This window comes from Schistocerca cancellata, chromosome 9 (assembly GCF_023864275.1).
Source record: "Schistocerca cancellata isolate TAMUIC-IGC-003103 chromosome 9, iqSchCanc2.1, whole genome shotgun sequence".
Lineage (NCBI taxonomy): Eukaryota > Metazoa > Arthropoda > Insecta > Orthoptera > Acrididae > Schistocerca > Schistocerca cancellata.
In genome coordinates, this window is record NC_064634.1 from 134216616 (window position 1) to 134230798 (window position 14183).

Consider the following 14183-nt stretch of genomic DNA (forward strand, 5'->3'; position numbering starts at 1 on the left):
GAGTGGTGATACTTCCCTGCACATAAAGGCACTGTGAGTGAACAATTTTATAAATTCATACTGTAAATTGATGCTGATCCTATATTATAAATCGTTTACGCATATAAATAACATTGGAGGTCCTATTACGTTTCCTTAGCGCGCAGCGACGGTTACTTTCGATTCTGTAGACAATCTCCCGTCCAGTGTAACTTACTGGTATCTATTAGTCAAATATTCCTCAAGGCAATTTGATGTGTACTCCGTATGATCGTATCTGACCCTGGTAGACACCTATATTTACTTCCAAGGCTATGGGCGACTCACCACCCAAAATGACGTGCTGCCATATGCCTACCAGCAAGTTTTCTATAGAGTCAAAAACGTGGCTGACTATCACTTTAGCAGCAGGATTTCACTGGTTCAAATGGCTCTGAGCACTATGGGACTTAACATCTATGGTCATCAGTCCCCTAGAACTTAGAACTACCCAAACCTAACTAACCTAAGGACAGCACACATCACCCAGCCATCACGAGGCAGAGAAAATCCCTGACCCCGCCGGGAATCGAACCCGGGAACCCGGGCGTGGGAAGCGAGAACACTACCGCACGACCACGAGATGCGGGCCAGGATTTCACTGCCCCGTGAGGAGAAAGTGTTAATGCCAGCAGACGACAGGTAAAGCCAGTAAGTTCTCCTGCCTCGTGGTCCGGAGAGAAGATACACTGGTAAACAACGAGAACCACAGGTGATGGAGCACCTGTTGGCTAGCCTTACATGAAATATGTGACCAGTTCTTGAAGAACTACCTGTCGAAAATTTAGTTTTGAAAATTTCAGCAGTTCAGCTTAGGTGCTGCACTGAGTACGTCATGAAAAGTACTGGATCTATCACAATTCCTTGTGGGACCCTCTTATTTACTCTCATAGGTACAAAGAAATCTTCTCTCAGTATGACGTTCTGCCTCATAACTATCATGAAATGTCTGTCGAGCTAGAAATGTGACTGACCATCATTTTAGCTACTGTATTTTGCTCTCTCAAGAGTGGAAAGTCTTAGTCTAAGGAGATACTATGAAAGTAAGTTCTCCTCTCTAGTCGCCCTCATTTCTACGCAACGAGAAGCGCAGAAGATGACCTTATGTCAAATAGGAGACCAGTTCTTTTAGAAACTTTAGTTTTGATATTTTCAGCGGTTCAGCTTGGATATCGCACTCTGTATGTCATGAACAATAGGGATTGTAACACAGCTCACTGGGGGACGTCCGCATTTACTTTCTTGACTGTGGACGACTCTGCACCCAAAATAAGGTGCTCCCTTACGCCGCGAGGGATTAGTCGAGCGGTCTAAGGCGCTGCAGTCATGGACTGTGCGGCTGGTCCCGACGGAGGTTCGAGTCCTCCCTCGGGCATGGGTGTGTGTGTTTGTCCTTAGAATAATTTAGGTTAAGTAGTGTGTAAGCTTAGGGACTGATGACCTTAGCAGTTGAGCCCCATAAGATTTCACACACATTTGAACATTTTTGCTTCCTTACGCTTATCACAAGTTTTCTACAGGGTAACAAACGTGGCTAACCGTCACTTTAGCAGCTGCATTTCACTCCCCCAAGTCCGAGCAGACGGTAGAGAAAGTGACTTGTCCTGTCTAGCGGTCACAAGAGACACCGACGTGGCTAAGCAAAGCAAGCACAGAAGGTTGTGGAGCAACTGTCGGTTGGCCTTACATCAAATATGTGCTCAATTCTTATACTGTTACATGTCGAAAGCTCTGCCACTTGCAGTAGTTCAGCTTAGCTGTCGCACTCTGTTGTCGTGAACAGTAGTGGCCCTAGCACAGTTCCTTGTGGGACACCCGTATTTACTTTTATAGCTATGGGTAGCAAAATGACGTGCTGCCTTATACCTATCACCAAGTTTTCTGTCGAGTCACAATCGGGATTGACCATCACTTTAGCTGCTGCGTTTCGCTCTCCCGAGAGGGCAAAGTCCTAGTACGAGCAGACGACAGCGAAAGTAAGTTATCCGGTCTGGCGGCCCGGAGAGAAGACGGCCGGGCGGTCTAGCAACGAGAAGCACAGAAGGTGTCGTGGTTGGCCTTACCGCGGCGAGTTGGCGGTCGCAGAAGCGGCGGCAGCGGGCGGTGCGGGTGCGGCTGGGCTGGCCAGGCGGTTGCGGTGTCGGCCGGCCGGCGCCAGCGCCGCTTATATACAGCGCCGGCAGCCTTCGCGGCCCGGCCGGCCGCCCCACCACCGCCGCCCGGGCGGCTCTTCCTGCCGGAGACGGCAACGCCGCGGCCCAGTTTCCTACCGTGAACACACCCTCACCTGGACACTCACACACACACACACACGTACGCTCGCTCTTACGCAGGCTTCCGAATCTGCGCCTCGGCGGCGGTGGGGGCGGCGGATTTGCAGACCGCTGGCGCGGGGATCCGCCGCCGGCGACCGGGAGCCGCCAGTCGGTACCCTGCGAGGCGCGCGGCCGAGACGGCCGGGCCGGTGCCCGGCGCTCTCTGCAACACCCACTACCTGCTTCCGGCGCGCCTGTCGCAACTCCCCGTGCCTCGCCTCGCCTCTTTTCGAAACACGGGAGGCGCCGTGACTACTTCAGGTGGTACACTCTCTTCTTCACAAATGTCTCGATTGTTTTTAGCAGATATTTTACAGTTAACTAAGTCCAATTCATATGAGTCATTTGTTACATCGTCCGCAGCTTGTGGTCTTGCGGTAGCGTTCTCGCTTCCTGCGCGCGGGGTCCCGGGTTCGATTCCCGGCGGGGTCAGAGATTTTCTCTACCTCATGATGACTGGGTGTTATGTGTTCATAATCATTTCATCATCATTGACTCGCAAGTCACCGAAGTGGCGTCTACTAAAAAGGACTTGCAATACGGCGGCCGAACTTCCCCGCATGGGGCCTCCCGCCCAACAATGCCATACGATCATTTAATTTCATTTATTACATCCATAATCGATGAGAAACTGCAGCTGTGCTTTAAAATGGCGGTTTATCTAGGTATGATAATTATGATATACAACCAGTCGCTTTTAAAATTTGGTACTGTGTGGCTGCGTGCCTCACAAGGGGACGCCACGACGTTTGGAACGCGGATTTACTGCAAACTTCGTACAATCGCAGTACTCCAAGAGGACAACGAAATGGGTAAGCCGTAGCGCGTACTTCTCAAGCGTTACTGAGAAATATTAAAAAAATATATCGGCTCAACCACTTGTTTATAGTGTAAAATATAAGATTGACGCGTTTCGGAAGTCAAGCTTCCATCGTCAGAATAATAAAAAGTAAAAGAACCTGTTAAAACTCGCTAAAATGGAACATGCACCAGGCACTATAAAATTGATAATAAAATTAAAACATCGTGGCTACTTCCCTTGTTGCAGCCGTGTCTTCCAAGGTGCATCTCCACATAGTCGTCAAAATATAAAAAATTCTAAAATGGTGTCGCCTATGGTGTTCAACATCTAACCACATGGCTCTCTCCTCTATCGTCGTGTTTGGCTACGTGGTGTGTGGTATCGACGAAGACGCACGGGCGGTTTACGACGACAGAGGAGAGAGCCATGTGGTTAGATGTTGAACACCATAGGCGACACCATTTTAGAGTTTTTTATATTTTGACGACAATGTGGAGATGCACCTTGGAAGACACGGCTGCAACAAGGGAAGTAGCCACGATGTTTTAATTTTATTATCAGTTTCATTGTGCCTGGTGCATGTTTCATTTTAGCGAGTTTTAACAGGTTCTTTTACTTTTTATTATTCTGATGATGGAAGCTTGACTTCCGAAACGCGTCGATCTTAGTGTTTTACACTATAAACAAGTGGTTGAGCCGATATATTTATTAACACTGACATTCATAACCACGACCTCTGATCCAGCATGGATAAAATCAAAGTTACTGAGAAAATCGCAAGATAATTTCGGTCGTCGAATATATATATGTGCGTGGCCAGTTTAACGGTGAAGCGGCTACAGCCGAGTGGTGCCGGCACGGTAGCTCAGTGTGTTCGGTCAGAGAGTTGGCTGTCCTCTGTAATAAAAAAAACTGAGTTGATGGATCAACGATGAATTGAAACGGGTGTCTTGCGACGTCCGCACAGAGCAGATGCAACGAACGAAAACGAACAAAATGAGACTACAAAAAAAAAAAAAAAAAAGCGTGTTCGGTCAGAGCGTTAGTTACCCTTTATAATAAAAAAAACTGAGCGAACGGATCATCGAACAAACTGAAGGGGTGTCATCGGACGTCCGCCCTGAACAAATTCAACGAACAATATAGAACAAAACTTTTTTTTAAAAAAAAAAAGAAGTGTTTAGCGTTCAAGCCGCTAGATCGCTGGATCGAGCTCCGTTCGTCACTTTTTATTTTTATTTTCAACACAGTCATTTTCTTTATTATTTATATTACAATTGGTATAATCGGGAAAATACGTGTAATCGGATGAAATTTTATTAAAGTTACAATGTTATTTGGCAGTCTACTAATTTTTATTATCACAAATAATGTAATAATCATAACTATCGACTAGTAAACGACCAAATGCATAAAGTCATACTGAAAATGTATGCTTGTCCGTGATTTGAGAAATCCCTTATACCTGGAAGGAGCCCGAAACGACTTGTTACCTCCAAGTTTTGACCGGCACAGACGGCTTTCGAACGATGTATAATTAATCGTCGCTTTCGACATTACGAGTACAAGTTGCAGGATGGTATTTTTCGTAAAAACATGGAAAACATAAAGTTAAACGGCACCGCATACGCAAGGTCTTTTGTCGTTTTCTGTGGAAAAACAAACCTTGTTAACATTTTCAAAAATCTCTCTTTCAGACGATAGTTTGGAAGCAAACCATGCATAACGCAGTATTTCCTTAAAAATCGGCGCTGATAATTGGTTATGCAGTATCGAGTGCATTTTAATAGGGTCTTCCGAGAAGCAATTTCTCGTTCTCTTTCGATTAAATATGAACAGTTTTGAAGACACGGACAAGCATACATTTTCAGTGTCACTTTGTGCGTTTAGGCGTTTATCATTCGATAGTTATGAATATTATATTATTGGCGATAATAAAAATTAGTAGACTGCCAAGTAACATTGTAAATTTAATAAAAGTTACACGTATTTTTCCCTTTGTATCAACTGTAATATAAATAGTAAAGAAAATGACTGTGTTGAAAATAAAAAAAAAACTGACGAACAGGACTCGATCCAGCGATCCAACGGCGTGAACGCCAAACACGATATATATATATATATATATATATATATATATATATATATATATATATATACATATATATTAGAAAGGGAAGCTAAGGCGTTGACCGAACACGCTGAGCTACCGTGCCGCCGCTTCATGGTTAAAATGGCCACGCACAGATATATATTCGGCGACCTAAATTATCTTGCGATTTTCTCAGTAACGCTTGAGAAGTACGCGCTACTGCTTACACATTTTGTTGTCCTCGTGGAGTACTACGAGAGTACGAAGTTTACAGTAAATCCGCGTTCCAAACGTCGTGGCCTCCCTTTGTCAGTGAAAAAGTGTCAGACTACAAATCTAGAGGTCTCCTGTCAATCCTAGGATTTTTATCTCTCACTTATCATTTCTTTCCCGTCTGACAGTATCTGTCGACACAAAACTGCCGCTTTCACGGTGGTTCGGAATCCGCGTTCAACTGTAAGTCCCCCCACAACTGGTCACAGGAAGGTAACGGCACACCACCTCCAACAGGACCGTGCCTAGTGAAGCACTGTGGCGTCCAAAAGAATCTTCGGATTGATAGCTGCTTTACGTGTTGTACCTTTAACGAGTTTTCGAGCCACTGCAGGCTCCATCCGGATCATGTGCCGATAGAATGTAGGGTCGTGTTGCAGGCGAAAATAATGGAAATATAGGCACAGCTTTACGAAATTTGTGCGAAATGAAAATATGGTAATGTTTTAGGGTGGCTACATTGCATATAATTTTTGTATGAGTGGTAAATTAATTTTAGCCAGTTTCCATAGATATGCACTCAGTATTTAGGAGCATTTTGTTTTACAGTAAACCAAACCAACACTGAACGTAAATACAGAGACTATGAGGATGGTAGAAGGGCAGAGAAATAACTTGAAGATGGTTCGAAGAACCCTCTGAGGGGCTCTTAATTGTGAACTGCGGAGTAGTAGTGTAGATGTACGAGGTCTTTTTAGAAAGTAAAGCCCGATTGGTCGCGAAATGGAAAACACCGTGAAAATAAAAAATGCTTTATTTGTAACAGTTAGTTACATCTTCCAGCTGCGTCTCCACACAGTCGCACCTCCGACTTAGACGTTTGTCGTAGTCTTGTACCAACTATCCAATTGCCTCGTCATAAAAGGCAGCCGCCTCTGCTTTCTTCCAATCCTTCACGCTAGACTACAGCTCGTTGTCTGTGTCAAAACGTCTTTATAGTCTGCGGATCATGTGAGCAGACGTGAAACTCAGAGAGAACAAATTACGGGCTGTACTGTGGGTAATCAAACACTTCCCATCGAAAACGCTGCAGGAGCATCTTCAAAATGCGGCCAAGAATTGTCATAAAGCACGAACCGAAGGCAGTTATGTTGTGTGGGCTGCAAGACATCAGACGAAATCTCTCACGGCGCCTACTAACTTGGCACTATTTTCTAGTTATCTGTACGTGCTCTCTGTGCGGTCAGAACTGAAGAGAGCAACGTGACGTGATCGATGGGCATACTAGAGACACTGCCCAGCTCATCTGTGCAAAACTTCATCGGATTTTCACTTACATTCCGAATAGCCCTTGTGGGTGCAGGGTGGTCACAAAGTCTTCATACATCTCAAAACTATAATAGATGCATTTACATAATACGCATGTATGTTTACTGTACATTTCGAAGCATCGATCGTATAGTTGAAGAGCAGATCTGAATACATTCTGAAACAAGTCTTGTCAAATAGCTGATACCGCATCCCCGATTCAAGCTCTTAGATCCTGAAGATCCCTTACCTTTGTGTTGTACACGCCTATCTTTATGTATCCCCCAAAGAAGGAATACACTGGTGTCAAATCAGGTGAATGTGATCCCTACATTCTAGCTGAACCTGTGCCTATCCAACTGTTGGGGAATCTTCGATTTAGGTGCTTTTTTACTATCAGAGCAAAACTAGGTTATATTGCATTCTGTTAGAACACAACAGCAATGCCTTCTTGTTGAAGTTGTGCATCCAGGAATTTCTACAGCAAATCAACGTCAATGTTTCCTGTGGTTATCAGCTTCTACAAAATGAGGGGTTCATAAACTGTATGTAGTCTTTGTGAATGGAAGCCACACATTCACTCTTGGGATGTCTCTTTGCCATTTAGTGGTAGCTTGATGTGGTTCCTCACCTCGTATCCGGCAGTTATGTTCGTTAACTTTTCCGCAGTTCTAGAACGTGACGTCATCAATAAACAAAATGTGGTCGTTGAGGCATTCGTTGCGTGCAGCTTCTTTCAAATGGTGACACGAAGCTGGACTAATCTTCGAGATCTAATCTGTGAATCACCTGAATACGGTTCGGTTTTTTCTTTAGTGTAAGTGTAAAATTTTCAAAATCCTTAATTTTAAAATGTATAACGCCTTTCTTAAACGATTACTCTTTCGAGTGTTTCTCTGGTTCACTGAACAGTCTTTTGTCGTACAGGAGGATTCATCGGCGACGTTTCCAGTTCTTCGGAACTTATTGAGAAGTAACAGGGCGTTTTCTCTCGTTGGTACTGGCATGTGAAACTTCCAATAGAACCCCTGTTGTAGCTGCACATAGGACAAAGGGCGCAATCGCCTATTAACAGTTGCCACACATTCTTCTATTGTGAACTACCTTCCCATTTATCCTTAGAAAAAGGCCCTCGTTTGTCGCAGGACTGGTTAGAATTACGTATTATGGAAACGCATGCTATACTTCTTAAAAATGGATCGATATGAGCGCCTTCTACATCTACATCTACATTTATACTCCGCAAGCCACCCAACGGTGTGTGGCGGAGGGCACTTTACGTGCCACTGTCATTACCTCCCTTTCCTGTTCCAGTCGCGTATGGTTCGCGGGACGAACGACTGTCTGAAAGCCTCCGTGCGCGCTCTAATCTCTCTAATTTTACATTCGTGATCTCCTCGGGAGGTATAAGTAGGGGGAAGCCATATATTCGATACCTCATCCAGAAACGCACCCTCTCGAAACCTGGCGAGCAAGCTACACCGCGATGCAGAGCGCCTCTCTTGCAGAGTCTGCCACTTGAGTTTGTTAAACATCTCCGTAACGCTATCACGGTTACCAAATAACCCTGTGACGAAACGCGCCGCTCTTCTTTGGATCTTCTCTATCTCCTCCGTCAACCCGATCTGGTACGGATCCCACACTGATGCGCAATACTCAAGTATAGGTCGAACGAGTGTTTATAATACAGTTCAGTGTCGTGTGGCTCCACGGCCTGGTGCAAGTCTTTCAACTGGGCACCACTTCGGCGACTTGAGTGTCCCTCACTGAACGGCATCCCGTGTTCCCAGACACACAACCGGCCTCTTACTAACCCGGCCCGAATTCGCTTAACGTCGGTGATCGCGCGAGAGCTGATGTATCGAACGTGGGAAGGCCGTTGGCACCTTTGACATGAGCTGCATTAAATTAAAAAAATAAAATATTTACAAGCATAGATAATGAACGCAAATGAACACTGCAAGCTGTATTTGTGTCCGTACGTTGTCAATATATGTATACGACGAATCAAAAAATTTCTCATTTTGCTACTTTTCTTCAAGCGAAGCCTGGTTCATGGGCGCACCTACAGTTTCCCATAGTAACATGTCTGTCATATATGCTACCGACTCTTTCGCTCTTGTTTATGTAACAAATATTTCATCCTGTGTGTTATGTGTAACTTATTTGATTCCCTATATATATATATATCGCCTACGTATGCACACACCTACAACTCGGAATGTTCACTTGCGTTCATTATCAATGGTTTATTCTGCATTTCGAAGATCACGGAGTGGCAAAGTGTAGTACGTAGCACTCTCATACTCTATTGGTTTACTTTCAGTGTTTGTTCACCGTAAAAGTGCATCTAAATACGTTGTGTGTCTGTGTGGTTAAAATGCACACTGCCGACATAAATTTATTGTGGATACTAAGATACAATACAATGTAACATCCTTAAATATAACGATCTCTTTATTTCGTACATATTTCGTTAACTTCCGCCTAAATTTTTGTTATTTTCAACAGCACCACGATCCTATCATCATGCAGCACATGCTACCATAAATAATATCTCCACCCGATTACGATCATCAGTGGCTAGGAAACTCGTTAATAGCAGAACATATCATGAACTACAAATTCTAAAAACAACAGGTTGCATATCATGTCTATACAAGCACATTGGCACCTTTCTTTCACGAAGAGTCCGCCGCTCGTGGTCTCGCGGTAGCGTTCTCGCTTCCCGAGCACGGGGTCCCGGGTTCGATTCCCGGCGGGGTCAGGGATTTTCACCTGCCTCGAGATGACTGGGTGTTTGTGTTGTCCTCATCATTTCATCATCATCCAGGAAAGTGGCGAAATTGGACTGAGCAAAAGATTGGGTAATTGTACGGGCGCTGATAACCACGCAGTTGAGCGCCCCACAAACCAAACATCATCATCTCTTTCACGAAGTGTGCGAGAGCTGTGTTAAATGCATCCGTTAAGTGTAGGTGAGTGTAGCGTGTGTGTCTGTGTGTGTATGTATGTGTGTGTGTGCCTTTGTGTGTGTGTGTGTGTGTGTGTGTGTGTGTGTGTGAGGGAGAGAGAGTGTGTGTGTATAGTGTGGTGGAGATGGTGAGAGAAGGGAGAGGGTGAAACCCGGTCCCGGCACACACCTATTCATCTCGAACAACACCAAGCGGCCACTGAGCTTCACGTCGCCACCCGACCGACGGATCACCGTCTACAGTGTCGCATGCCCTCATTTCATGGGGCAGTGCGGAGTGGTTTGGAATTTAATCCGTGAGATTGGCGCGAAGTCTGGTGATCAGGAACTTTACGCTGCCGCCTCTCCTCCCCGTGGCGGCCAAATGCTGCAGGTGATTTTTTCCCCCCCTCCATTACGATCAGAGCCCTCAAATCTACGAGTCGAGCGCCACCGCACATGTGTGCGTTAGCCGCCTCGGCTACGCAAGCGGGTTATCAGAACACAAAATCTAGAAAAGAACGAAAATGCAAAATTGTTGTTAAATGTAAACAGGTAAAAAATATTTCAAAATGCAAGCTGAAGAGAAAAACGAAAATAAACCCGGCGTCTTGTTAAAGAATTACACATCAAATCGTCTTCAAGCGCTCATTGTGGTCACTTAAAATCAACTACGGTCCCTGCTCCAGCGTAGACTTTAAGATTGTAACAGTTACTTTCGTAGAGGACGTTGCGCATGCTTGGCTCACATGTGCGAGAATACAATGTAAAAAGATATGTTGAAAACAACTATAACATTATCATTATTTTTTTTTAAAATATAGTAAGAGACAATTTACAGTACTGAAAGGAACTCGGAAAAAGAGGACCACACGTAAAATAAAATGTTATTACAGTCATTAAAAAAGGAACGGAACCAAGCACAGGTAAATACATAGTTGTTAAAGATAGAATTTTGCCAACAAATGAAAAAGTAGAGTTAAGTGGAAAATATTCATTGTAGGAGCCAGGATTATCGATTTTCAGGCGGGCTCTTGTTTCCTTGATATTTCTTTTGAAGTATGACGCATGGGCAGGCGACGCATGTGCTCGTATTTAATAGTAATTTTGCATTTTTTTCTCTTCTAGATTCTTTATTCCTGATGATGACTCATTAGAATTGAAACTGGTTAACTGTAAAATATCTGCCGAATCCGATTATGACTTTTATGAATAAAGGAGTGTATTTCGAATAGATCCCTTGCTCAAATTTGACGATGTCGAAATTCAATGAACTTCAGGAGGAGGTTCTGTGGACAGCTTCTCGTTAAAAACTGGATAAAAACAAGTATCTGATTTTCAGTCAGATGTCAACGTACACGTGCTGGGCTGTTATCACTAGAAAACATTCTATGACTGGTCACTAAAACATTTTTCACTCATATTTTGTGGTTCTTTAACACCAAATTTAGCTGCCAAACTGGATTTTATATCGTCAGTACAGGTCTCAGGAATGCATTTCTGCAGTGTGATCTACTTTTACGCCATGTGTTATGCTGGTAAGCTATGCATCTAAATTTTACACTTTTCAGCTTATTATGACGACTGCAACCAATTCTAAAATTCAGGTGGTTGATTTTAACGGTTCATTCAAGTTTGTTTGAAGTTCCGACACAGTTGCATAACTTTGAAACGCGAGTCGGGTGACCAGATCGAAGGAAACTGCAGCTCAAACTTACAGTTTAAAACAATGCTGCACGTCTTTACAACTGCTGAATTTCGCAACATTGTGTTTTCTTATGAGTTCTGTAATGTTCTTTCTGTTTTTGGAGAATATCATATACAGTTTTCAAACGCAGCGTACCCGATTCAAGACTGCATATTGGTATTTCTAATGAAACTTCCTGGCAGATTAAAACTGTGTGCCGGACCGAGACTCGAACTGGTCCGGCACACAGTTTTAATCTGCCATGAAGTTTCATATCAGCGCACAGTCCGCTGTAGAGTGAAAATTTCATTCACACACACACACACACACACACACACACACACACACACACACACACACACACACACGCACGCACATACACACACACAGATTATGTATTTTTCGATCGTGCAATGTGAATGGTGTAGAACTATTTTCAAAGTGTTTCGAACTGTGATCGACTATCGTTTGGTTGCACCTGTTGTCTTACCGAATAGTCTAACAGGGCTCACGTATGGTGATTTCCTGCGAAAAGTGCGGATGTCGTTATTGTAAATTGCTCCTTAGTTACAAGTCTTGAGACAATGCGCGTTCTTTGACCATGAAAATACTATGCGCCCATTCAATGACTACTGATGTCGCGGGACCTTTTATCATTAGCAATTTACCTATGGGTTTGCATGCATAACCAAATCTACTCACAAAAAATAAACATAGTAGTAGCTCGATTTACGACCAGTGCTATCTTTACAGAAGTACACTCCTGAGAAGAGGTATTTTGAAGAAGTCTGAGTTAGATACACCAGCCAGAACATAGTGACTATCAACCTACTATCGATATAACCGGTCAAGGCGATAGCATCATCATCTGGCGAGGAATGAATGCTAGTCAGACACACGCATGATGTATGTAGTATCAGTGAGGATGCTGTCCTTGTGTAGAATAGGGAAGGCACGAGCATTTCGAAAACTGCACGACTTTTCGAGTGCTGTGGTGAGTGACACGTGGAAAAACCACGTCCACACTTCGTGCCGTTGCGCGGCCACCCCTCTTTACAGATGTCGGACGTTGTAAGCTGGACAGACTGGTAAAACAGGACAGGCGGCAAACTGTGGCGCAACAAGCATCAGACTTTAATATTGGGCACTGTACACCGAACACTGCTAAGGATGGCCTCCGCAACCGACGACCCCTGCATGTGCCAATTTTAACACCACGACATCGTCAACTACGATTGAAATGGGCACATGACCAATCGGCACTGAACGTTGGATCAGTGGCGGAGCGTTGCATGATCTGATGAATCACGATACCTTCTCCATTATGCCGATGGGAGGCCGCGAATCCGTATTCTTCCAGAGAGAAATCCCCTTGACATCTGCACTGGGCGACGGAGACTAGTTGGCGGTGGCTCCATTATGCTCTAGAGAACATTCACATGGGCATCAACTGGTTGCAGACGTTGTGCACCCTTTTATCACACCATGTTTCCCGACAGCAGTAGCATGTTTCAACAAGATAATGCACCATGTCAAAAGGACAGGAGTGTGATGGATTGATTCGAGGAACACAGTGGCGTCCAACTGATGTGCTGCCCCCCGCCCACCATCTCGCTAGAGCTGAACCCGATCTAACACATCTGGGATGTGATTGAACATAGCGCCAGAGCTCATTGCCCCTCTTTTTGGAATTTACGGGACTTGTGTGTGCGGATGTGGTGACAACTCCTTCTAGCGACCTACCAAGGCATCATTGCTTCCGTGCCACGACGTGTCGCCGCTGTTATCCATGTCAGACGTGGACATACCAGCTATTAAATAGGCAGTCGTAATGTCCTGGCTATCAGTGTACTTTAACAATTTAATTTAAACTGAATCATTAGCGTCTCTTTCAATCAACAGTTGTTCAGGATGTTATGTTATTGATCATTCTGCTAGCTTTTTATTCATAACATTTTAACAACTAACTCTGCATCTATTGAAAACTGGACACATGTTTGTCTGAACTTTTTAGTTCGAATGTGTCCACTGTAGAACCTTCTCTAGCATTTACTACTGCTCCTAAAACCCGCCATGCAGCATCTGTGCGTTTAGGAGGATCAGTTTGAAAGTCGCTATACACGAACATTACGTTCCAAAGTTTCGGATTCCATTGATGTCCATTTCACTGTTTCGGTATTGTGTGACTCTGAATTGTCAAACATCACTATTTAGTTGTTTAATAGCGTAAAGGAGTTTTACTCCATTGTCCCGTCGACAATGACGTCACTGGATGCAGCACAATAGCTCAGTTGGACGAGGACGGGGGAGAAAATTCGCCATGGACTACTTGAAGGTACCATCCCGCCATTCAACTTAAGGGACTTAAGGAAACTACAGGAAAACTAAGTCAGGATGGCTGGATTGGTACTTGAATACTGTTGTCCCCCCCCCCCCCCCCCCCCCCCCGGCCCCGTAAAGAATTCAGTACCCAGACCACTGGGACAGTACAGTTGTTAACGGTAGATGAGTAACGTTTTTGTTAGTAATCGTACAGTACTTTCAACTGCACAATAAAAGCGATAAACACATTGGTTTACGAGTTTGTTGGTTCACAATAACTACTTACATGTGTTAGAAGAAACTGATTTTGTAAAATGATAAGTTTTTACCAGTATTTCTAGTATTCGTGTTAATTTTTACAACTTTGTTTTCCATTGTGGTGGCTTTATGCATTATGCAGTCTTGAAGAAACACCACGCGAAACACGGCACCATACATAAAAGTGTTGTAGTACTTTAGGCCTTTAATACTAT

General features: G+C 44.1%; 1 protein-coding gene across 1 annotated transcript in view; it reads right to left on the bottom strand.

Annotated features, from left to right (window-relative positions):
• LOC126100752 (uncharacterized) overlaps positions 1-2225 on the bottom strand; it is a 36593-nt gene extending 34368 nt beyond the window's left edge. The window contains exon 1 of the mRNA XM_049911373.1: positions 2082-2225. The gene's annotated coding sequence lies outside the window, so the exon portion shown is untranslated. The remainder of the gene's footprint in view (positions 1-2081) is intronic.
• Between the last annotated feature and the right edge of the window lie 11958 nt (positions 2226-14183).